Genomic DNA, 25,413 nt, shown 5'->3' on the forward strand with positions numbered 1-25,413 from the left:
AAAGATAGAAGCAGAGAAATTGCGGTTCTCCAGCGGAATGCTTGTAATCTCTAGCTGGATGACACAGAACTGCCTCCAGTTGAATCCTGGAAAAACTGAGGTCATGCTAACGGGGAAAGCCTCAGCTAGCTGGTCTGATGAATGGTGGCCCTCACAATTGGGACTAGCTCCTGTTCCTAAATAATGTGTTAAAAATCTAGGCCTAAAATTAGATCAGTCATTAGCCATGAAAGACAACATTGCTGCACCTACTAGCCCCTGCTACTATAGTATGCATTTACTCCGCAAAATTCTTCCCTACTTGCCCACTAATCACCGCAGAACCTTAGTTCAAGCCGTGGTCATCAGCCAATTAGACTATGGTAATGCTCTGTTGGCAGAAGTGGGAGAGACCCTGCTTACTAAATTACAAGTGATTCAGAACACGGCGGCCAGAATGTTACTGAGCCGCCCTGCTGGCTCCCCTTCTGCTCCCTTGCTGAGAGAGCTGCATTGGTTACTGACCCGCCCTGCTGGCTCCCCTTCTGCTCCCTTGTTGAGAGCGCTGCATTGGTTACTGAGCCGCCCTGCTGGCTCCCCTTCTGCTCCCTTGCTGAGAGAGCTGCATTGGTTACTGAGCCTCCCTGCTGGCTCCCCTTCTGCTCCCTTGCTGAGAGAGCTGCATTGGTTACTGAGCCGCCCTGCTGGCTCCCCTTCTGCTCCCTTGCTGAGAGAGCTGCATTGGTTACTGAACCGCCCTGCTGGCTCCCCTTCTGCTCCCTTGCTGAGAGAGCTGCATTGGTTACTGAGCCGCCCTGCTGGCTCCCCTTCTGCTACCTTGCTGAGAGAGCTGCATTGGTTACTGAATCGCCCTGCTGGCTCCCCTTCTGCTCCCTTGCTGAGAGAGCTGCATTGGTTACTGAGCCGCCCTGCTGGCTCCCCTTCTGCTCCCTTGCTGAGAGCGCTGCATTGGTTACTGAGCCGCCCTGCTGGCTCCCCTTCTGCTCCCTTGCTGAGAAAGCTGCATTGGTTACTGAACCGCCCTGCTGGCGCCCCTTCTGCTCCCTTGCTGAGAGCGCTGCATTGGTTACTGACCCGCCCTGCTGGCTCCCCTTCTGCTCCCTTGCTGAGAGAGCTGCATTGGTTACTGAGCCGCCCTGCTGGCTCCCGTTCTGCTCCCTTGCTGAGAGAGCTGCATTGGTTACTGAGCCGCCCTGCTGGCTCCCCTTCTGCTCCCTTGCTGAGAGCGCTGCATTGGTTACTGAGCCGCCCTGCTGGCTCCCCTTCTGCTCCTTTGCTGAGAGAGCTGCATTGGTTACTGACCCGCCCTGCTGGATCCCCTTCTGCTCCCTTGCTGAGAGAGCTGCATTGGTTACTGAGCCGCCCTGCTGGCTCCCGTTCTGCTCCCTTGCTGAGAGAGCTGCATTGGTTACTGACCCGCCCTGCTGGCTCCCCTTCTGCTCCCTTGCTGAGAGAGCTGCATTGGTTACTGAACCGCCCTGCTGGCTCCCCTTCTGCTCCCTTGCTGAGAGAGCTGCATTGGTTACTGAGCCGCCCTGCTGGCTCCCCTTCTGCTCCCTTGCTGAGAGAGCTGCATTGGTTACTGACCCGCCCTGCTGGCTCCCCTTCTGCTCCCTTGTTGAGAGCGCTGCATTGGTTACTGAGCCGCCCTGCTGGCTCCCCTTCTGCTCCCTTGCTGAGAGAGCTGCATTGGTTACTGAGCCGCCCTGCTGGCTCCCCTTCTGCTCCCTTGCTGAGAGAGCTGCAATGGTTACTGACCCGCCCTGCTGGCTCCCGTTCTGCTCCCTTGCTGAGAGAGCTGCATTGGTTACTGACCCGCCCTGCTGGATCCCCTTCTGCTCCCTTGCTGAGAGAGCTGCATTGGTTACTGAGCCGCCCTGCTGGCTCCCGTTCTGCTCCCTTGCTGAGAGAGCTGCATTGGTTACTGACCCGCCCTGCTGGCTCCCCTTCTGCTCCCTTGCTGAGAGAGCTGCATTGGTTACTGAACCGCCCTGCTGGCTCCCCTTCTGCTCCCTTGCTGAGAGAGCTGCATTGGTTACTGAGCCGCCCTGCTGGCTCCCCTTCTGCTCCCTTGCTGAGAGAGCTGCATTGGTTACTGACCCGCCCTGCTGGCTCCCCTTCTGCTCCCTTGTTGAGAGCGCTGCATTGGTTACTGAGCCGCCCTGCTGGCTCCCCTTCTGCTCCCTTGCTGAGAGAGCTGCATTGGTTACTGAGCCGCCCTGCTGGCTCCCCTTCTGCTCCCTTGCTGAGAGAGCTGCAATGGTTACTGACCCGCCCTGCTGGCTCCCCTTCTGCTCCCTTGCTGAGAGAGCTGCATTGGTTACCTGTAAGGAAGAGATCCTTTTTCAAAATCTGTCTTCTCACTTACAATGCGCTGAATGGCAGAGACCCTTACTATCTACAAAAGAAACTCACCTTTCATACACCGAACAGAGATCTCAGATCCAGTACTCTAGGCCTTCTACAGGTTCCTCGTATGTGTTTGAGTCAGACTGGTGGAAAAGCTTTTTCGTATGTGGCTCCAAGATACTGGACTAAACTACTGCTGTCCCTAAACACAATTTCCATATACAGCACCTTTAGGAAACAACTAAAAGCATTCCTGTTCTAACTCTGTTCTGACTTTCAGTCCTCGGGCCAAATTTCTAGGCGAGCGCTGAGATGCCCCCGGGTGAGTCATGCGCTATAGAAATTAACTTAACATAACAACAAACATAACACGCCTGAATGTAGCTAAACCAGAACCCCTAAATGTGCGCTGCCAGCTTTGCTCAGTTTGACTTCTAATTATTATAGCAGCGCTTCAGCACTTGACAGCTCAAGAAGCCATAAAAATGTGTGTCTTTGCATTTCAGTACGGTGATGCGGACCACCACATTGAAATGTGTTACTCTAACCCCTGATGCGTGGTACTGGGTAGGCCTGCTCCCCTCAACGCAGGCAACCTTGCAGTATGGTGCAAGGCTGCCTGCATTGGTGCTAGGCAGCTAAATTCAGCACCAGCACAGGGAGAAATGCAGGGCTGCACCGTATTCTTGTAAATACGGTGTAGTCCTGCATTTCAGAAGTGGAGAGTGTGGCGTTAAGCCATGGAGGCCAATGCCGTGCTCCACCATTTCCTTATAAATATGCCCCTTTTAATGACAACAGCCTGAGCTATTTTATCAAGAGACAGAAAATCCTCTCATTTCAGAAGTTGCACCTCCTTGATGTAGCATTGCTCCAGGACACACACCTGTCACCTATTGAACATGATAAACTCAGAAGGGATTGGATGAGTAGGTACTACATGCCAGCAGGATCCAGACTACCCTTACACAGCCATCTACTCCTTTGGAACATGGGGAGAGTGGGTTGGATATCTGTTTTCACAAATCCCTGGGGGTTTGCACACTGCAGACATGGTGGGGCCACCCTGGGCAGATATATTTTTGCCAAGGTTCAGATGTTCAATGAGTCTTTGTGTGTGGGCTCTATCTATGCCCCGGCGGTTGACCAAACTCCTTCTCTCCTTTGGACAGCCGGGGTATTCATGAGGGGGGGCTGGAATATGGCACCTTGACAAGTCCAGAAACCATACGACCAGGCAGCCCGAGACCGGTTCATCCTCTCTGATATTATTGATGATCATGTCTTGATGGATCCATGGTGATTGACGCACCTGAGGGACGCGGACTATACTTTCACCTCCTGCGTCCATTGTAAAGGTTTACGCCTTGATCCTCCCAAACAGTACCTCTGATCATTATCTTCTGCTACTCGACCATAAACTTCGATTGTTGCAAACCCCTCAGGCCCGTTGGGGTATGTATACAGCACGGTGTAAAGCCCCTGAAAACAAACACAGATGGTTCCAATATCTGAGCCAGTACTTGGAGGAGAACGCTGGGTCCATCTCCTCTGCACAGGTGCTGTGAGAGGGCAGGAAATCTGATAAACGATTTGGCTGCCTATAAGTGCCACTGTGAGGCATAACAGCGTTGGTTGACTGACCTTGAGTCTCACCTGGCTCAGACGTAAAACGCATTGCTGACCCCAGCTCTTCTCAAGGAGCTGCTTGGGGCCAAGTATGATCTGAACTCCCATTACACAGTGGAGGACCAGAGGGATACGATCTGTTGACGATATAGTAGGGGACGTTGAGTTGGCCCCCTTTGCTACTCTCATGCGTGATTATGGGCTTCCACAATCGCATCACTGACAGTATCGACAGCCTATGCATAGCCTGCGACACATGCTGGGTGCTCCCCCTTATGATCTTAAGACTGTCCCAATGTTGAGTTATAGTCTGATGTGGAAAAGATTCAAGGACACTATGGGCCCGATTCTGATGCGGTGTGGAAAGCTTCCCGACCAAATGGGCTTGGGAATGGTTTCCAACCAAATCGGATCGGGAGAGTCCAACCAACTGAGTATGATGCGTCGGGATGCTTCCAGATATGATTAGGTTGGACTCCCATTAACGTCAATGGGAGCCAATGTTCCTAACCTCATCTTAATCGGGCCTGAGGTGGGAATGCTTTCTTAATCGCATCGTAATAGGGCCCTCAATTGGTAAGACACATTCCTGATCTGATTTGGATGCAGCAAATGCTGTTAGGAGGCCTTCCCAACCACATCAGAGTCAGGCCCTAAGGTGGGATTTTATGTTACAGCTGTGGACAGCCTTATCTAAAGCACTGCTGCCTACAATCTATGCTGTTTGCTGGAGCAGAGGTTGGACCTCTCACTCTCTGAGCAGGACTCCCATGACCTTTGGAAAGATCAGGAGGTCATGTTGAAATCAGTTATTTCAAGTTCCTACACCACTGGCACTGGACGCCGGAGTGGATCTATAAAGCACATATGGCAGACGATTCCAAGTGCTGGAGGTGCTGATGGTGTAGCGCACTCGCCTGTGACATTTTGCATTTCCTGTGGACTCAACAGTACTTTGTGCTACTGGGCTCCGTTTGGGATAACTTGATGACCAACCAAAGGGTGGCACCGCAATTCATGGCCCGTCAGACCTTGCTTCACAAAATGTCAATATTCCAGGATTTAACACCCCATGGTAAGAGTAAGCTGGCTACGGCCTTCGTAGTGGGAGTTGGTTTTTTGGGGGGCGACCATGGGGCCTGGCACCCTGAATTTTCTCTCCTGTTTCCATGTCCCTTCCCCTCCTGTTCCCCCTCGTCCTCCTTCCCTTATCTTCTGCGGGATCTTCTAGGACACATCACCTCTATCTGGAGATGTTATTTTATTTATCGTTTTTCCTGTTATCAATGTCGTCTTACCAGTTCTAGTTTACACAGTATCTTGGACTCTGCTGAATTGATAAACTTCAATCCCTGTTATAGGCTCATTGTGTATGAAAAGTCAATAAAATATTTAGATATTTAAAAAAGACACAGGGAGTGGTGTCACTTAACATTTGACTTTGACAATTCCAAAGGAAGAGACATTACTGAATTTATAGACATGATCAGAACAAATGTAAAGTGATAAAACAACCAAGTCTCACTAAAATTGACATTCAATTTAACATTCCACTGAACTGTGTGCAATACTCATGGTGAAATATAAGTTTTGCCACTAAAATGTGGGACGGAGGGTCTGCTCTGTGCCGAATAGTCACGTGTGAAGTTCTAGTTAATCCCCATATTTTGGAAGAATGAGCCAGGTTTGAGTGACACTTGACCGACCTCCAATTGTGTGAGTGTCACTCATGATGAGTGAGGTTTGAGGGCTCTGAGGTATGCACGTCCGAACTAATGTCTCTGTCGAGGCATTCAAGACTGCTTGCATGACAATGCTACAAAGAGTTGACGCACTCACTAATCAACGGTGTACTGATGACGAGCGTACTATGATATAGGGGCCTATGTGAGAGTAGAATATTTTCGAGTAGTGAAATGCCCCTCCCCCGTTCCTCAGACCAGTAACACCCACTCATTTTCATGATACAATGCAAACTGTGTGAGAATTTTCTGGTTCATACTTGATATCTCTATCTTAGGAATTATTTATTTATTTATTTATTTATTTATTAATTAGTTGTTTCAAAGAGAAATTGCTTTATTTTTTGTCAGTGAATCTTTGTTGAGAGAGGATGGTGGTTACTGTAAACAAAACAACAAAGCCTGAAAGAGGCCGCTATCTTAATATTTTAGGAGACAGTTGTGCTCTTAAACCAGAAACTCAAAACCTAATGAGAACCTACAATTCAGTCTTGTTCGAGGATATAAAACCGTATTAAATATAAGGAATAAGCCACAGACACAGGAAAATTAGAGATAAGCTGTTCCTCCAATTGTCGCTTTGACACATGACCTATGCCTCATTGTCACTGATATGGTGTATAAAACTCCATGGTATTTACATCTGTTTACTTTGCTATCTAGCACGTTGTGGATTTGAAAAACTGCAAATAAAGTATTTAAAAGAATAAATAAGTTGCCCAGTTTAATTGCAAAACTGACCGAAATACTCATATATTCATTAAAATACCGATATATTCATTGAAATACAGATATATTCATTTAAATACAGATATATTCATTGAAATACAGATATATTAATTAAAATTAAGATATATTCATTGAAATTCATACGCTTCCAGTTGTCACCTTTCTGTAAATACTCTTTAGTCCTTTACATCAATATTTGGAAGATGCTCATCTGAAGTGAAGCTATAAATACTTTTTTACAGCAGCAACCAAGTGTGAGGCCCTGTACTTGAACTGTCTGACCCTTAAAACCATTCACGTCTGTGACATCTGAAATTCCAGGTCTTTACAGGCACCAATGCTTGTTTGTGTGAAATGTATTCACTGCTGGAGCCTGGAGGCGGCGGTTCCGTCAGCGGCCACCAGAGGGCGCTCCTCGCCTGCCGATGAAACCCACTGAACTGCACATTGGATGAAAGGAGAACGTTTTCCTCTTCCGGGTCAGCAGCAGCAGAGACAGCACCAGCAGCTACGGTGACATCACTTCCGGTCTCTCCTGGTGTGTCCAGCCTGCTGCAGAGGAGGTAGGAGCCCTGTCTGGTGGGCAGCTACCTTCATCTTCAGACCCCCCCCCTCAGACCCCAGATCTGCCCCCCAGGGGAAGGAGAGAGCCTGGATAGGTTTCTGCTCAGGTAGGAGAGCTGCCAACTCACTTGGCTGCAATTTATTAATCCATGGATCAGATTCTCCCCCCCTCCCCCAGGAGTGGGGAGCGGAGGAGGAGAGGCCTGTCCCGGGGTATAGAGGAGGTGAGGCCTGACCAGGGGTGCAGAGGAGGAGAGGTCTGTCCAGGGGTGCAGAGGAGGTGAGGCCTGTCCAGGGGTGCAGAGGAGGTGAGGCCTGTCCAGGGGGTGCAGAGGAGGTGAGGCCTGTCCAGAGGTGCAGAGGAGGTGAGGCCTGTTCAGGGGTGCAGAGGAGGTGAGGCCTGTCCAGGGGTCAGAGGAGGTGAGGCCTGTCCAGGGGTGCAGATGAGGTGAGGCCTGTCCAGAGGTGCAGAGGAGAAGAGGCCTGTCCAGGGGTGCAGAGGAGGTGAGGCCTGTCCAGGGGTGCAGAGGAGAAGAGGCCTGTCCAGGGGTGCAGAGGAGGTGAGGCCTGTCCAGAGGTGCAGAGGAGGAGAGGCCTGTCCAGGGGTGCAGAGGAGGTGAGGCCTGTCCAGAGGTGCAGAGGAGGAGAGGCCTGTCCAGGGGGCAGAGGAGAGGCCTGTCCAGAGGTGCAGAGGAAGTGAGGCCTGTCCTGGGGTGCAGAGGAGTTGAGGCCTGTCCAGGGGTGCAGAAGAGGTGAGGCCTGTCCAGGGGTGCAGAGGAGGAGAGGCCTGTCCAGGGTTACAGAGGAGGAGAGACCTGTCCAGGGGTGCAGAGGAGAGGCCTGTCCAGGGGCGGGGCAGAGGAGGTGAGGCCTGTCCAGGGGTGCAGAGGAGAGGCCTGTCCAGGGGAGGTGCAGAGGAGGAGAGGCCTGCCCAGGTGTGCAGAGGAGGAGAGGCCTGTCCAGTGGTGCAGTGGAGGTGAGGCCTGTCCAGGGCTACAGAGGAGGTGAGGCCTGTCCAGAGGAGGAGAGGCCTGTCCAGGGGTGTAGAGGAGGAGAGGCCTGTCCAGAGGAAGAGAGGCCTGTCCAGGGGTGCAGAGGAGGTGAGGCCTGTCCAGGGGTCAGAGGAGGTGAGGCCTGTCCAGGGGTGGAGATGAGGAGAGGCCTGTCCAGTGGTGCAGTGGAGGTGAGGCCTGTCCAGGGCTGCAGAGGAGGTGAGGCCTGTCCAGGGGTGCAGAGGAGGTGAGGCCTGTCCAGGGTGCAGAGGAGGTGAGGCCTGTCCAAGGGTGCAGAGGAGGTTAGGCCTGTCCAGTGGGCAGAGGAGGTGAGGCCTGTCCAGGGGTGCAGAGGAGGTGAGGCCTGTCCAGAGGTGCAGAGGAGGTGAGGCCTGTCCAGGGGTGCAGAGGAGGTGAGGCCTGTCCAGTGGGCAGAGGAAGAGTGGCTTGTCCAGGGGTGCAGAGGAGGTGAGGCATGTCCAGTGGGCAGAGGAGGTAAGGCCTGTCCAGGGGGCAGAGGAGGAGAGGCCTGTCCAGGGGGCAGAGGAGAGGAGGCCTGTCCAGGGGCAGAAGAAGTGAGGCTTGTCCAGGGGGTGCAGAGGAGGTGAGGCCTGTCCAGGGTGGCAGATGAGGTGAGGCCTGTCCAGTGGTGCATTATTACCCTTCGATATTTTTTGTATATGCACTGACTCACCCAACCCTGCGTGCCATAATAATATCCTTTATTTCGGATATATGGAAGCTTCTTTTCCTTGATATTTACAACAAGGGGTGGTGAGGGACAGAGTCTCTGAATTAAGCAGAAAACTCTCACCCAGTCAAGAGATCAGGGCTAGATCCAACACCGTTTTTTAGCTCACTGCACCATCCCAGTTTCAGAACCTGGCTGTATGCAAATTAGTCTGTTCCTGTCCCAGTGCATGATGGGAACATGGCAAACCAAACTACAAAAGCCAATTCTTACACTGGGAAGGAAACAAGCTCCCGGGGACCGGTTTCTGGCATTACAGTCGTCTTCGGCCCGGTTTGCTTGAATCCTGATGGTGCAATGAGCAAGGGACTCATGTCTGAGTATACCCTTCCACGCTTAGGGTGGACAAAAATATTTACAACAAGGGGTGGTGAGGGACAGAGTCTCTGAATTAAGCAGAAAACTCTCACCCAGTCAAGAGATCAGGGCTAGATCCAACACCGTTTTGTAGCTCACTGCACCATCCCAGTTTCAGAACCTGGCTGTATGCAAATTAGTCTGTTCCTGTCCCAGTGCATGATGGGAACAGGGCAAACCAAACTACAAAAGCCAATTCTTACACTGGGAAGGAAACAAGCTCCTGGGGACCGGTTTCTGGCATTACAGCCGTCTTCGGCCCGGTTTGCTTGAATCCTGATGGTGCAATGAGCAAGGGACTCATGTCTGAGTATACCCTTCCACGCTTAGGGTGGACAAAAATATTTACAACAAGGGGTGGTGAGGGACAGAGTCTCTGAATTAAGCAGAAAACTCTCACCCAGTCAAGAGATCAGGGCTAGATCCAACACCATTTTTTAGCTCACTGCACCATCCCAGTTTCAGAACCTGGCTGTATGCAAATTAGTCTGTTCCTGTCCCAGTGCATGATGGGAACAGGGCAAACCAAACTACAAAAGCCAATTCTTACACTGGGAAGGAAACAAGCTCCCGGGGACCGGTTTCTGGCATTACAGCCGTCTTCGGCCCGGTTTGCTTGAATCCTGATGGTGCAACGAGCAAGGGACTCATGTCTGAGTATACCCTTCCACGCTTAGGGTGGACAAAAATATTTACAAGGGGTGGTGAGGGACAGAGTCTCTGAATTAAGCATAAAACTCTCACCCAGTCAAGAGATCAGGGCTAGATCCAACACCGTTTTTTAGCTCACTGCACCATCCCAGTTTCAGAACCTGGCTGTATGCAAATTAGTCTGTTCCTGTCCCAGTGCATGATGGGAACAGGGCAAACCAAACTACAAAAGCCAATTCTTACACTGGGAAGGAAACAAGCTCCCGGGGACCGGTTTCTGGCATTACAGCCGTCTTCGGCCCGGTTTGCTTGAATCCTGATGGTGCAATGAGCAAGGGACTCATGTCTGAGTATACCCTTCCACGCTTAGGGTGGACAAAAATATTTACAACAAGGCGTGGTGAGGGACAGAGTCTCTGAATTAAGCAGAAAACTCTCACCCAGTCAAGAGATCAGGGCTAGATCCAACACCGTTTTTTAGCTCACTGCACCATCCCAGTTTCAGAACCTGGCTGTATGCAAATTAGTCTGTTCCTGTCCCAGTGCATGATGGGAACAGGGCAAACCAAACTACAAAAGCCAATTCTTACACTGGGAAGGAAACAAGCTCCTGGGGACCGGTTTCTGGCATTACAGCCGTCTTCGGCCCGGTTTGCTTGAATCCTGATGGTGCAATGAGCAAGGGACTCATGTCTGAGTATACCCTTCCACGCTTAGGGTGGACAAAAATATTTACAACAAGGGGTGGTGAGGGACAGAGTCTCTGAATTAAGCAGAAAACTCTCACCCAGTCAAGAGATCAGGGCTAGATCCAACCCCGTTTTTTAGCTCACTGCACCATCCCAGTTTCAGAACCTGGCTGTATGCAAATTAGTCTGTTCCTGTCCCAGTGCATGATGGGAACAGTGCAAACCAAACTACAAAAGCCAATTCTTACACTAGGAAGGAAACAAGCTCCCGGGGACCGGTTTCTGGCATTACAGCCGTCTTCGGCCCGGTTTGCTTGAATCCTGATGGTGCAATGAGCAAGGGACTCATGTCTGAGTATACCCTTCCACGCTTAGGCTGGACAAAAATATTTACAACAAGGGGTGGTGAGGGACAGAGTCTCTGAATTAAGCAGAAAACTCTCACCCAGTCAAGAGATCAGGGCTAGATCCAACACCGTTTTTTAGCTCACTGCACCATCCCAGTTTCAGAACCTGGCTGTATGCAAATTAGTCTGTTCCTGTCCCAGTGCATGATGGGAACAGGGCAAACCAAACTACAAAAGCCAATTCTTACACTGGGAAGGAAACAAGCTCCCGGGGACCGGTTTCTGGCATTACAGCCGTCTTCGGCCCGGTTTGCTTGAATCCTGGTGGTGCAATGAGCAAGGGACTCATGTCTGAGTATACCCTTCCACGCTTAGGGTGGACAAAAATATTTACAATAAGGGGTGGTGAGGGACAGAGTCTCTGAATTAAGCAGAAAACTCTCACCCAGTCAAGAGATCAGGGCTAGATCCAACACCGTTTTTTAGCTCATTGCACCATCCCAGTTTCAGAACCTGGCTGTATGCAAATTAGTCTGTTCCTGTCCCAGTGCATGATGGGAACAGGGCAAACCAAACTACAAAAGCCAATTCTTACACCATAAGCTTGGAAGGGTATACTCAGATGTGAGTCCCTAGCTCATTGCACCATCAGGATTCAGGCAAGCCGGGCCGAAGACGGCTGAAATGCCAGAAACCGGTCCCCGGTAGCTTGTTTCCTTCCCAGTATAAGAATTGGCTTGGTAGTTTGGTCTGCTCTGTTCCCATGATTCACTGGGCCAGGGTCAGACTAATTTGCATATAGCCAAGTTCTGAGCTGGGATGGTGCAGTGAGCTAAAAAACGGTGATGGATCAAGCCCTGATCTTTGGACTGGGTAAGAGTGGTCTGCTTAATTCAGACACTCTGTTCATCACCACCCCCTTTTCTGAATCATTTTTGTCCACCATAAGCGTGGAAGGGTATACTCAGATGTGAGTCCCTAGCTCATTGCACCATCAGGATTCAGGCAAGCCGGGCCGAAGACGGCTGAAATGCCAGAAACCGGTCCCCGGTAGCTTGTTTCCTTCCCAGTATAAGAATTGGCTTGGTAGTTTGGTCTGCCCTGTTCCCATGATTCACTGGGCCAGGGTCAGACTAATTTGCATATAGCCAAGTTCTGAGCTGGGATGGTGCAGTGAGCTAAAAAACGGTGATGGATCAAGCCCTGATATTTGGACTGGGTAAGAGTGGTCTGCTTAATTCAGACACTCTGTTCATCACCACCCCCTTTTCTGAATCATTTTTGTCCACCATAAGCGTGGAAGGGTATACTCAGATGTGAGTCCCTAGCTCATTGCACCATCAGGATTCAGGCAAGCCGGGCCGAAGACGGCTGAAATGCCAGAAACCGGTCCCCGGTAGCTTGTTTCCTTCCCAGTATAAGAATTGGCTTGGTAGTTTGGTCTGCCCTGTTCCCATGATTCACTGGGCCAGGGTCAGACTAATTTGCATATAGCCAAGTTCTGAGCTGGGATGGTGCAGTGAGCTAAAAAACGGTGATGGATCAAGCCCTGATCTTTGGACTGGGTAAGAGTGGTCTGCTTAATTCAGACACTCTGTTCATCACCACCCCCTTTTCTGAATCTTTTCCTTGATAGCCAGTCCGCACATTTTTTGCGTAGCTGGTCCCATCACTCATACTGATCCCTCTTTAAAGTAGGTACTCCTGCCAGTGCCAACACATAAGGGCAAGCAGCGGGCGGCAGACTCAGGACATCCTGATTAGCCATTGATACTTAGGGCGGCAGGAACATTAATGCACGAGGTATTAGACAACCTGTTCTGATTTGAGCCCCTGGGCCTGTTTAATCTATTAGCACCATTCCTGGTGGGGTTGGTATTTGAAATGGTTATTGGTATTGTGGGTGTGGGGGGAGGACCCGTTTCTATCTATAGGCAATTTACGCAGCCCCTGGATTGATCGTATATCGGGTGAAGGGTGATTCCGGGAGCAGCAACTCTGGCGGTTTGCGACACAATTTCGGCTTCTAAAATACTCATGCCAACACCTACTCTATCGATGGCCCAGCTCCCATCAATCTCTTTGATTTCGGCCACCTTTTCCCCCACTGTCCCCTTAAAAAGTTTGGCTACTAAAATAGCCATCGGCCTTCTTATCCAGGGTAGATGAAAAGAACTGCTGGGGAAAGAGTTGTGACCTCATTCTATGCCAATCTGTGGAGAGGGGCTGTGTCTCCTGGAGGAGGCACACATATGCCTCCATGTTATGGTAGGAAAGGATGGACCTCCTTTTATTGGGATTGTTGAGACCTCTCGCATTGAGAGTGAGAATTTTCAGTGTGGGCTGGGAAATAGTGTGTCATAGTGAGTGCACCAGCTTTGGCCTGTATGTGGGTCCCTGTGATCCCTCTTACCTCTGAGCTCCCAACGTCTGCCTGGCCTCCATTGTCCTTTGATCCTCTCTTCAACGCCATTAACCTGCATACCAGTTCTCCACCCTTCGCTCCCTAACCCCAACTTAGAAACCCATTAACCTCAAATTGTCCAGGGCCCACCATTCGTGCGTGTGCGTCCTTGGAAGTCAGAATAGTTGGGAACGTGTGTGGCTCTACGCTCCCCGCAGACTTCTTCGCCGCCCACCCAGCCTTGCAAATTTCACTTGTCTGTCCCTCAGTCGTTCACGGCGTCATCATGGGGGAATTTCTCCTTCGACAATGTCACCAGCACTGCCAGTCTTTCTTGTGCCATGGTCTTGGGGTCCGGTCTCGTTGCTCGCTCTGTGCTACGCCTCCCGTAGACCTTATGTCATCTTTCTCAAAGAGTTTTGGTCTGTGGGTCCTTTGTCTCCTCCTGGATTGGATTCTCGATGCCTAGCACCTGGCAAGTGTCCTACATGGAACTGAGCTGGAGGAGTTTGCCCTGCCATATGAAAATCAGCCGGAAAGGGTGACCCAAAGAATACGGTATTCCTTGATTTCAAAGACGCAGGGTTGCCACTCGGAACTCCCTACACTTTTGAAGGGGTATTAGAGCCAGGTCCTGGTACAAAGCTATGGAGTGGTCCTGATATCTTAGTGGTTGCTTGTCCCTGGCAGCAGGTAGCATAAACTCTTTTATTTGAAAGTCTGGAATGTAAGCCAAAATATCCGGTGGGGGCCCCTAGTATGCTCCTGAAGAGACCCTGCAGGTATTGTGTGAAGTCTGGCCCTTTTTCTTTAGGTCGAACTCCCTTCACGCGGATGTTGTTTCGCCGAGACCGATTCTCCAGGTCTTCTGAGTGTGCCTGGAGATCGCTCGGTTGAGCCTTGAGCCGGAGTATCTCTTGCTGTAGATGCTCCACCTCCTCTTCCCGGTCTTGCTTCTGATCCTTGATGGAGGCCATACGGTCCCCAACGCCATCAACATCCCGCCTTATCAAAAAGCAGGACGTTGATGCTATTTGGGAACGTGTGGCCTCCATTGGTTATCTCCTTCATCTCCCCCGCTATTTCCCTTTTCAGCGTCTGCAAGTTGCCTTGTAATGCACCGAATACCGACTCTAAAAAGGCGTGGGTAACTAGGGCTTCAGAGGTGTCTACATCTTGGCTGATTTGTGTAGTTGGGGAGAGCCTCCCTTCTCCGCTGCCGGTCATCGGGAGCTTGGTCAGCATCTTTAGGTTTTGCCTCGCCAAAAAGATGCGCTCTGCGCATCTTTTTCGGCGCAGGCGAAAACCTGATGAGAACAGTATTGTGGCTTTGGCTCGGCCCTCGTCATTGATTGGCTGGCTCCGTAAACGGAGCCTTGCCATTGGACGAGAGGGCCTGTCCGTCAATGCCGGACCAGACACGGGGGCGTTCCCGACATTCTTTGGCTTTTGCCGACGTCACGCGACGCCGGGAACGCCCCCGTGTCTGGTCCGGCATTGCCGGCACTTCTGCGTCTCTTCTCCCCCGTTTCCCGCCCCGTGACTGGCCGGCCGGCCAATCCTAGCGCGGCCGGCCGGAAGTGCCCGCCCCCCGCAGCCCGGGGGAAGAAGGAAGACGGCAAGAGTATACGGAGCTCGCCTGGCCGGGACCCTCAGCAGAGGAAGCTGACAGACAGTGCACGGAAGTAGGAAGTTATGGATTAAGTAACGGGCTCCTGTATTAAATAGTTCCTATATGAATGCCGTGCATGCCAGCGTGCATTGCGGATTTCCTGTTCTCGTGAAATAGGGGGGAGGTACATACATCAAGATGGGGCTTAAGGTAAATGTAGGAAGTTATCCATTATTTAGCAGATATCATGAATTCCCTCAGTGACGCCTGCTCACCTGCGGCTCACGCGCTCCAGGAAGCGGTTGACGAGCTGCTCGTGCCGGCTGCAGATGTTGCGCTGGAAGGCGCTCTTCATGCAGTCCTCCACGTTGCACACCTTGACCCGGCTCGAGTGCCAGCGGATGTTCAGGTGCCTCAGAGCCGGCCCCAGCACGAAATTGTTCCTCTGCAGCTCCGCCGGGGAGTTGAAATTCAGCAGCGGCCACAGGGCAGGGTTCGAGAAGACGTCCAGGAGGTCCCGGCAGGTGCGCGCCAGGCTCCGCCGGCTGTCCTTGTCCAGGAAGGAGAACACGTGCAGGAGGCACTCCCGGTTCAGCTGAGTGACAAGCATGGCCCGGGAGAAGGGCCCGGAGCGGGGCCGGGCCGGGCCGAGAGAAGATGCCGGGACGAGGATGGGGCCGAGTCTCTCTCTCGAGACGGACCAGGCCTGGGTGTGAGGCAGGAATTATGAGGAGACCCGGCCTGTGGAGAACCCCCACGATGGGGAAGACCTATAATGAGATGGGATAGGCCTGACCCCGTGACCCGAACACTACTGTGTTGAACAATCTATAGCATTCAACGGGGCAGGCGCGTCCCTGACCGACCAGGTCTATACACAGCACTGGGCGCTATGTGGAAAGTGTTACCTTAGATTGCGTTAAACAAGAAAAGGCGAGACCTTGAGGCACAGAAAGTTTGTAGACAAACGCGACACTGAAAGGGGCACAGCTTGGAGGCAGAGCTGGTCTGGGATCTACATAGGGAGGTGCAGAGCAGTGAGCCTGAGAGAGGAGTATACCGCGCAGAGAGTCCTGTAGAAACCAGAGACCGGCCTGTAGGACGGGGTATGTGCACAGCAGCGAGGGCTCCAAGCTAGGAGAGGCGTCTGTACGGAAGAGAGAGGCCTGCAGTGCAGACGGTGCCAGCTCGAAGGACGGGCTGCACCGGAGCAGCCTGTCTGCGGCCTGTGCGGCGGGGAGAGCTCTGCGCCTGCCAGGAGCGCTGGACGCCTGGACATATATGGTCGAGGAATGGAGTTTATTTTAGGACCACAACTGGTGTAGCAGATAAAAAAGAGCCCCAGGCACTCGCTCACCCCCCACCGTCATCTCAGTGTGAACCAGGGAAAACTCTAACAGTGCCATTTTTGCAAAGAGAAAGTGAAAGAAACGTAGTCCACTGGAGTGTGCAATTATTAATTATCACCCTCGTCTAATTGTGTGCAGCAAACCAGGTAAAAAACAGAGAGTTTAAATGCTAAGGAAACGTCCATGTTCTTGCGCGTTGATTCTTGCCTGAACGCCCCCCCTCACCCCATGTGAGTGAGGCTTGTCTTCTAAATATTTCATTTCTGCTAAGAAGAATGCACGTGCAAGCCGCTCACGTCTCCCTAAACCCGAGGGAACCCCTTTATGTGACCCCACAATCACTGGTTTTATTCTTAACCACAAATCTCAATGGCGTTAGTTTCATTGTATCCAAATGTCCACGATAAAATATTATAATGATCCCAGATCTGCTTGAAATTAATTTACCACGCATTGAGAGACCCTGAAAAACACATTGAAAATAATACAATTAACATGGACTAAATAAACTTTCTAACGAGAGAGAGAAACAACGGTCCCTCTTGTGTTATTGCCAAACTTGGGCGGCTTCTGGCTAAAGAATTCAAGCTGCTGAAATGGGTAATAAGACGCATTTTTTAGGAACTACTTTCTAAATCGTGTTTCACCACGGCGAGAAATATTTGCTTTAGAATAACCCCTTGAAAATCTACACGTGCCTCATCTCCAGGGATGCATTTACAATCTGAGGCCGGAGTATGAACATGCCCAGAGATCTGTGGAGGGCTTGTTGCTGCAAACCGGCTGTTCTGTTTCTAATGAATATACTGTGTAGAACGTTTCGAACAGTTGTCAGCCCCCAGACACCCCCCATCTCCGCCCAGTAGCACATGGCACGTAGGTGATAGCAGCCACATTTTTTTCTAGCCAAAACTTACCCAAGGCCTAATTTTGGGATTGAGGGACATGAATCAAAGCGCCTCACGTATTAATTTTTCTGCTAAGAAACTGCGTTTTATTTCACGATGGTGGATTTCCCACCACAGACAGACCACAAGGCAAACTTCTCGCTGTAAAAGTAGAACTGGACCCAAAAGCAGCTGAAACCAGTACCATAAGCGACAGAAAAAGCACAAATTGTATCTCTAACCCCAAAAGTGCTTCGTTGCGTGGATGGCGCACGTTCCAGTAAATAAGATGACTCGGGCAGTGGCCAACAATGACCACGCCCACCCACCATTCAGAAGCGCCGTTGTAGGAGCACCCCTGTGAAAAGGAGGCGTCCCGACTCTCTGGCAAGCAAAAATACTGGGTTATTGTACGCAGAATAATATACCCAACACTTAATAATACAATTACAGGATTCTTTTGTGCTGTAGTATTGCCATAAGGATGACCATGCAGAAAAAATCCAACACCTGAAACAACACCAGGTCGGTAGGAATCCTTCAATCAGGGCTTTAAGTGGGCCGGGGCTCACCGGTGCTGAGCACCATCAGTTTTTAGGTTTTGCCTCGCCAAAAAGATGCGCTCTGCGCATCTTTTTTGCGCAGCAAAAACCTAATGAGAACTGTAGTGTGGCTTTGGGTCGGCCCTCGTCATTCATTGGCTGGCTCCGTAAATGGAGCCTTGCCATTGGACGAGGGGCCTGTCCGTCAATGCCGGACCAGACACGGGGGCGTTCCCGACATTCTTTGGCTTTTGCCGACGTCACGCGACGCCGGGAACGCCCCCGTGTCTGGTCCGGCATTGCCGGCACTTCTGCGTCTCTTCTCCCCCGTTTCCCGCCCCGTGACTGGCCGGCCGGCCAATCCTAGCGCGGCCGGCCGGAAGTGCCCGCCCCCCGCAGCCCGGGGGAAGAAGGAAGACGGCAAGAGTATACGGAGCTCGCCTGGCCGGGACCCTCAGCAGAGGCTTTGATTGTAAATCCAAAAAAAGACTGGAAAAGAGCCACTTTGGTGCCACTGCCAGGGTTGTAGGTTTTCTGTCCTAGCAGCAGTGTTTTGAAGCAGCCACGGGGAGGCACGCATTCAAAGAGAGACGGGAAGCTGGCTAGGACGTGCCTCTGTCTGGTGGTGCATCCCCTGCCAGTAGCAGTCCGCAGTAGCCCCCCAAAGTACGTCGTTTTTAGTGGGGCGCCCCTTTAGTGCTCTAACCTGCCACCTGCAGTACGGGGAGAACCCTCCTGCGAGTATCCCCGGAACAGTCTCTGAAACGCCGCCTGGCTCGCGCCAGGTGCATGCGGCCGCTCGGCTGCAGGTTGTCAAGTGACAGGTGACGGGGCTGTAGTCGGAGAGACCTAAAGCACAAAGGGGCGGGGCCACGGAGCTCGCGCTCCGCAGCCACGCAGGCGTCCACACGGGAAGGCAGGGGAGTCGAGGCGGCGAGATAGCTCAGTGGGTTAAGTCTTTGACGGTTACGGGCGAGTGTACACTGCAGCCAGGTAGGGTGTGGAGTTCACGAAGGCAGACCCATTCTTGCATCTTGACGAATACACCAAAGGCCAGGACCTCTGTGGCGCAGCAGGACGAAAGAGGAAGACCTGCAAGGAGCGCGTAAGCAGCAGGTTGTGCTCATAGTGCTGCTTACCAGAAGCAAGGCCGGTCGTAACAGAGGCGCAGTATCCACGATGCACATGTCCATATTTGATACTCTCACGCACTGTTGCTTTAAGCCCCGAGTCGTCGGAAGACGCTCTGCTTCGTGGGATAAAACACACGGCATCCACCCTGCCCCCGTCTGCAGACGCCAGAAGCGTGCCGGGCTCCGCTCGCAAACACTGATAAGTCACCCTGCCTAAGCTCGCTCCTTCTGTCGTTTGAGGTGCACCTGGGGTGATCCCCAGAGCTGGGGTCCCCTGCGGGGAGGATTTTATGTTCAGTGCTGCAGTGAACAGCTCGCGCCCTTCCCCCGTCCCCTCCTCTTTGATAATAGTTAACCCCTTCGGTGGCACAACAGGTAGGTGCAACACTAGATCACTAGAATACTGCAAGGGTGGCGGTAAGTGGTCAGTGGCTTGTAATGGACGTCAGTCCTTCGGCACACAAACCCTCCTCCGGTATTTCAAAGCACGTCTGCGGGAGCACGACCTGACCCCCTGAGCACAGCAGCTGACCCCTGCACAGCAGAGCTAAGCAGGAGGGGCACAAGGCCGAGCATTCGATCTCACTACCTCTGTTCCCACATAAGTCTGCGGGGCGCCACTGGAGCACTGGCCCCTTCAGCCAGCAACTACAACCTGCACAGAAGCTAACCCATGCACTGCGCAGCAGAGCGAGGCAGCAGGTGCTGCGCACAGCCGGGGCACGAGTTTCCACCTCTGTTTCCACACTACACACTAGTCTGCACAGTACTATTAGCGCCCTGGTGCCATTAACACAGCAGCTCACCCCTGTACAGAAGAGCGAGACAGGTGCAACGCTAGACCGAGCACTCGTTTCCCCCACCTGTGCTTCCACACAAGTCCACAGAGCACAACTAGCGCCCATCTGGCGTTAGCGTAGCAGCTAAACCCTGCGCAGCAGCTACCCCCTGCACACTAGAGCGAGGCAGGTGCAACGCAAGAGCGGAGCCCTTGTTTTCACCACCTCTGTTTCTAGGGCACTCGTATCCACACAAACACCCCATCCATTTCTACACACGTGTGCCGTGCACTGCCGTCTCCCTATCCCTATCTGACAGCAGCACAGCATCACTCCACCATCAATAGCTCACCCCACACTCTGGAGGCAGCCGGCTACAAGGCTGATTAGTGCTTTATGGTGGTCGACGCTAGCCCCACACAAACACGCCTCCAATGTGTCCACGGACATACCCCAGCCCTTATGACAGTGCACGTCGCGGATGGGCGGGGAAAACTGCAGCTGGTGCAGAAATAGTTCATCAGAGTCCCAGGAGCTCTGGTGATAAGATGGTCCGTGCTTAATAGTGAGCATTGCTGCAAAAGACGGCATCACGGGACCCTTAGAGTAGCAGTTAACCCCTTCAGTACACAGGGAGGCTTGGGCGGAGAGCCCGTGCTGGTACATCCGTGCTTGGGGTGGGTAAGGTGGGTTTATGGTGATCGGCACTGTTTTCACACCAGCACGCGCATATAATGTATGGCTACCTCGGGACCACACACACAAGTTAACCCCTTCAACACACAGCAAGGCTCTGCTGGAGAGCCCCTGCTGGTGCCTCACTAGTTTACCAGATCCCCAGGGGGCTGGCGACACGGTGGTCAGTGGCTGAGAGAGGCCGGCGATGTCCTCATAAACACGCCCCCAACGTTTCCCCACTAGCAGCTTTTCACTCAGCTCTTCGCAGACGCACAAATAATACATGATGGGAAAATGAACCGGGCAGCTGAGCCCAGGGCGCTGCTCGCCAGACAGCAGCCCGCTGGCTACTCAGGAACAGGTAGGACTTTTTTTTTTACAAAGTAAGCGCTGACTCCACCTCTTGTAGACTCCTGCAGTTTTAACACAGGAATCTAAGGATCTGCACATGTTTTAATAGAGAACACCCATATTTTGCTTCCAATGTTCCAGAGATGCACGTTTTCCTCCTTTGTCGTTTGCTATATCTCCTAAGAATATGTGGTAGTGAGAATTGTACGGTGACATAAGTTCAGTGTGTTCTTTCAAGGCACGTGCGCCTGTAGCGCAACACTACCTGGTGCTTTACTTTTGGGGCTTGAGAGCTGATTGTTGGTAAACTTGGATGAGTGGGCGGATGGATGAGTGGGCGGATGGATGAGTGGGCGGAAGGATGAGCGGATGGATGAGTGGGTAGATGGATGGATGAGTAGGTGGAAGGATGAGTGGATGGATGAGTAGGTGGAAGAATGAGCGGGCGGATGGGTGGGTGGAAGGATGAGCATATGGATGAGTGAGAGGATGGATGAGCGGGTGGAAGGATGAGCAGATTAATGAGTGGGCGGATGGATGTGTGAGCGGATGGACGAATAGGTGGATGGATGAGTGGATGGATGAGTAAGTGGGCAGCTGGAGGGAGGGACGAGGGAGCGGATGTATGATGAGGTCGGCGGGCGCCTGCTTTGATAGATGAGTGGGTACCAGAATGGACAAGTGGGCAGCTGGGTGGGTGAATGAAGAGATTGGCAAGTGCATGCGTAGATAGATGAGCGGATGGATCAGTGGCTGGGTGTTCAGATGGGTTAGATGATTGGTTGAAGTTGCTATTGTAAATTACAATGCCATTTATTTATGTTAAAAAAAAACAAATAAAAATAATGTCAAGAGCAATGCCAATAGCTCTAACTTTAACAAAGGCAAAACCATTGCATTGTAAATGCTTGTTTACATTCTGATCCTTCTTGCTTCTCGCTGAGGACAAGGCTGCTATATCTCTTACCACAATAACCAAACCAGCCTTCCTTGTCGTGGGAGTCCCAGCCCCAGTGGCTGGCAGTCACCGGGTTGTCCTCCCGCTGAGCTCCACTACGCTGTTGCTTGATGGTGAGGGCCCGAGGTGTCACTCCTTTCAGTCTCGTCCGGGCCTTGCTGCCTTTGACCGTCTGCTATTGCCCTGCTGGACATCTGAGGCTTGTTCTCAATACTCTAAGCACTTTGCGCCCGAACCTGCTGTGAATCCCCCTGGAGGCCAGCAGCCCTATCTGAAACTGAAGCACTAGATGTCTTTTAGGACCACTGCGGCTAATTCCTGCACCATGTGCTTGCAGGCCGTGGCCTCTGGTTTCCTCTTACTTGGCAGTCAGCTCCAGAGAGACTAATCCATGCCCGGGCCCCTCATCCATTGGCACCTTGTGATTCTTACAGCGTTACAGTTCATATCTCATTCTCCTTATTGGATTTTGTCATTTTGTTCAATACACTTTACTTTATTTTTCTATTTCGGTTTGGGTTTTTTATTGTTTTGCATTTTGACTTTTACTTGTTTGTTTTCTGCATACATATTTTAAATATTACCTTAAGTTAAGCCTGCCTGTTCCGTGCTTAGGTACCAGGGGGTTGATCCTAGGTTAATTGAATGTTCACTCTGACAACGGTTGTGATTGTTCCTCATCCACCGCAAATAATAATTCTGTTTTCTTACAGAAACTATCTAAAATTATCTGCAAAACAGGCAGTTGATAACCTACCAGGGTTGAAGCACCCTGTGGACAAATTGGAATATGGGACGAGTATTGTGTGGCAATAGAACCTCTAAAAAACTTCAGCTTACAGACGAACCAAGAATCGTGCTTGAATCTCACAACTTTTTAAAACAAGGTAGTCAAGAAAGTGTGGCGAATATATTGCAGCTCTTTGTATTTTGACAGCCACAAGCAAATTTGAAAACAGAGTGGATGTGTGTAGCAGAGATGAGTCTGTTCACCCAATGTGAGTGGTGATATCCACTTTGCTGATCTGCCTGAAGTTATGATGCTGCTGACAGTAGCGTGTCTGCTGAAAGCGATAGCGTGACTGTTGGAACTATAAAGCCAAATAAGAGAAAGTTATCTTCCGACATCGCAGTCTTCGTGACTGAGACCAGTAATACTGAAGACTCTGAGACTTATAGCAGTAATTTCTCCTTTCAGAGCGTTATTGCTGCAGATGGAGTGAAGCCAGAAGCAAGCACATTACTAAGGTACCAACAAAGTTTAATATTGTTCATTTGTATTAACTGTTTCTCTTTTGCAGCATTTGGAAATGCATTTTCTACTTTTGTTGCTTTTTGGTTAGTTTTTTATCGTAGGCTGTTATCTTCGGTTTAAAGGGAAATATTTTGTAGTGTGTGACCATAGTGCTGCAGTTTGCATTTCATTACCATCATTTGCTTGTCCTGGAAAATCTCCAGGGTGCAGGAGGTTTGCTGTTTCAGAGTTCTTTCTTCAGCTTCTGGGCAGTCGTTGCTCTGTGGCAAACCGTGGTCCTGTTTCTCTGCTCTTCTTGTAGTAGCTCCTATCAGAGCTTCATCCTCCCGCCAATGATAATATGATGCCAGGCATCACCCAGCACACAACACAGTCTGTGATGGATACGTCTATCTGTTCGGCGCAGTTAGAACGAGGATAACGTTCTCTGGACCCATCAGGCTGTGAATGTAACCTATGGGCTTAAGATGAAATGAAGAGCTTACCTCCTTCCTGAGTGGCTCCAGACTGCTGTGTGCAGACCCGATCGCTGGAAGCACCCTGGAGTATGTATGTATAAATCAGATTATGTTGGAAGTAACCTGCAATATAGTGGCAGGCAGCACCCTTCCATAGAGTAGGATTTCTCATAGTGTTTTATTTCCTGACACATTAATGGTGATAGTCTTTTAACTGGCAGAAGAACAACACTTGACCATACATTTTTCTGGGTTTGTCTTTAAAATGACATACACATTAGGAATGGCATTTCGTTCTGCTGGAATAATAACACAAGTTATCTTGCACTCTGCTATGATGTTGCACAGATCTTTGGCTGCAATACTTTCATGTTTCATTCAAACATGATTTCTACAGGGCACATACATGATTTGCTGCTGTAGAGAAATAATGCTCCTGTGTATTGTGGCAGACTCAGAAATATTGAAAAACTTCATTATTACTCTTTTAGCACTTCATAGTAAAACCTTTCAATTTTTGACTCAATCATTTTTGCAGAAACATAACTTAGTACCATTAAAACAGTTGTGATGGGGAACATTCCTGTGGGGTTAGGACTGGCTCGACCAGAGTGCTTGCTGACTTGGAGGAGTATGGAGTTGGCCACCTTGCCTGGTCCGGTGTGGAACCAAGACAGTGATGCTTTGCTGCAGGCTCATTTGCCCTGATAGCTGGTCAACAGTTTGAGGAGGAGGAGGTGAAGAGCTGGCTAAGTGTGCCATGAGGCTGGCATTTCAGTACATCCCTGAGAAGTGAGCTTTGAGTCATGTAGTGTTCCTCTTATACCACGTGCAATTCACCCTCTCCAAAGCCTCATGAATTCCTGGGTGTGAAGGGTGGCTGATTCTGATTGGGTGCTTGATGGTTTACCAGAAACTCATGTTTTTGGTTGTTCATGTTTGTCAGTAGTTAATTAAACACGCCCAGAGGTTTTATCTCTTCAGTTGACACAAGCTGCAATAAAGGTTTCTTTGTCGTTGCAAACAAATATGAATGAGCTTCTGTAGGTCAAAGAATGTTGTGTTCTGAAGTTGCCAAAAACTAATCTCTCTGTTAAAAGGAGATTCCAGTGGCACTGTGAGCAAGCTAATGCAAAAATAGGCTAACATACTCGGCTGGGGTGTACAGAGGCAGTCTGCCGACAGATCCACAGTATATGTTATCCAAAAACAGCACAGGCCCTGCATGAAGGGTACTGTAGGAACTACACTACATGGCGCCACCAACGTTTGGTACCTATTTAACAGTAGAATCTGAGTAGTTCAATTGGGGTTATTCCCAGAGACCCCTACTTACAAAAACCAGAGACGTGAAGTGGGTGGGCACAAAACTCCGCCGCAGCTGAGTAGGCAAGATATCCTATGTATTGGTTGTTGTTTATTCAAGCTTGAAGGAATTTACCTAAATTGTGCATAAAACCGTACCTTAAAATTTCTTCGACAGTTATTCTGTGTCTTAAACACGATGTGTAAGAAGGAGCCTTAACCCCAATAACCCAGGCACTTAATCAGTCTGAAGAAGACGATGTCAATGCAATACGGATTGCTCCCAATGTAAAGCATACTCTGACAGTTAAACTACTCAAAAATGGGTTACCACCCAGAGGAGGTGTAGTAATATTCGTGATAGAGGCTTTCCAGACAGAGGTATTCTACTCATAGGTTATATTCCCAGCAGTAATGCCCAAACAGAAACGTTTCATTATTACACACATGAAGAAGTTTCAGCGGCCTACACTCCGTTTGCGGTGATTGAGATTCCGCTTACCTACCAGGATAATTTTTTCTGGTTTAATGGCGCCGTACCCCACGTTACTACAAGAGCAAGGCTTGGTCCTTTAGGAAGACCAGGAGCAACATGGCCGATATTAGCGTCCTATTCACCACATCCTGACATTGACACAATGCCACGTGATGAACTGCTTGTTCAACTCAAAGAGTTGATAAAACTTTACAGAAACATGACACACTTCGTCCTGAGGACACTATCGGTCCAACCTACCGTAATTACACCTAATGAAGCTCCTACACAGAGCACAGGTACTAAAATTACTCCACAAACATTACACACACGGAAATGGGCAAAGTGCCCACAAAACCTGAACAAATTCCTTTCTGAGTAGCTCAGAAAATAACCCAGTTAGAAGCAGTATTCCCAAATACAACAC

The 25,413-nt window shown here is 50.6% G+C and overlaps 1 long non-coding RNA gene across 1 annotated transcript; it reads left to right on the forward strand.

Moving 5' to 3' along the window:
- The first annotated feature begins 7,016 nt into the window (after window positions 1-7,016).
- LOC147737447 (uncharacterized) lies at window positions 7,017-22,742 on the forward strand. The gene is made up of 3 exons (XR_015299330.1): window positions 7,017-7,120; window positions 22,207-22,380; window positions 22,692-22,742. It is a non-coding gene; the product is annotated as an uncharacterized LOC147737447 (long non-coding RNA).
- Window positions 22,743-25,413: the final 2,671 nt, after the last annotated feature.

This window comes from Lissotriton vulgaris, chromosome 1_1, assembly GCF_964263255.1.
Source record: "Lissotriton vulgaris chromosome 1_1, aLisVul1.2, whole genome shotgun sequence".
NCBI classification, from domain to species: Eukaryota; Metazoa; Chordata; class Amphibia; order Caudata; family Salamandridae; genus Lissotriton; species Lissotriton vulgaris.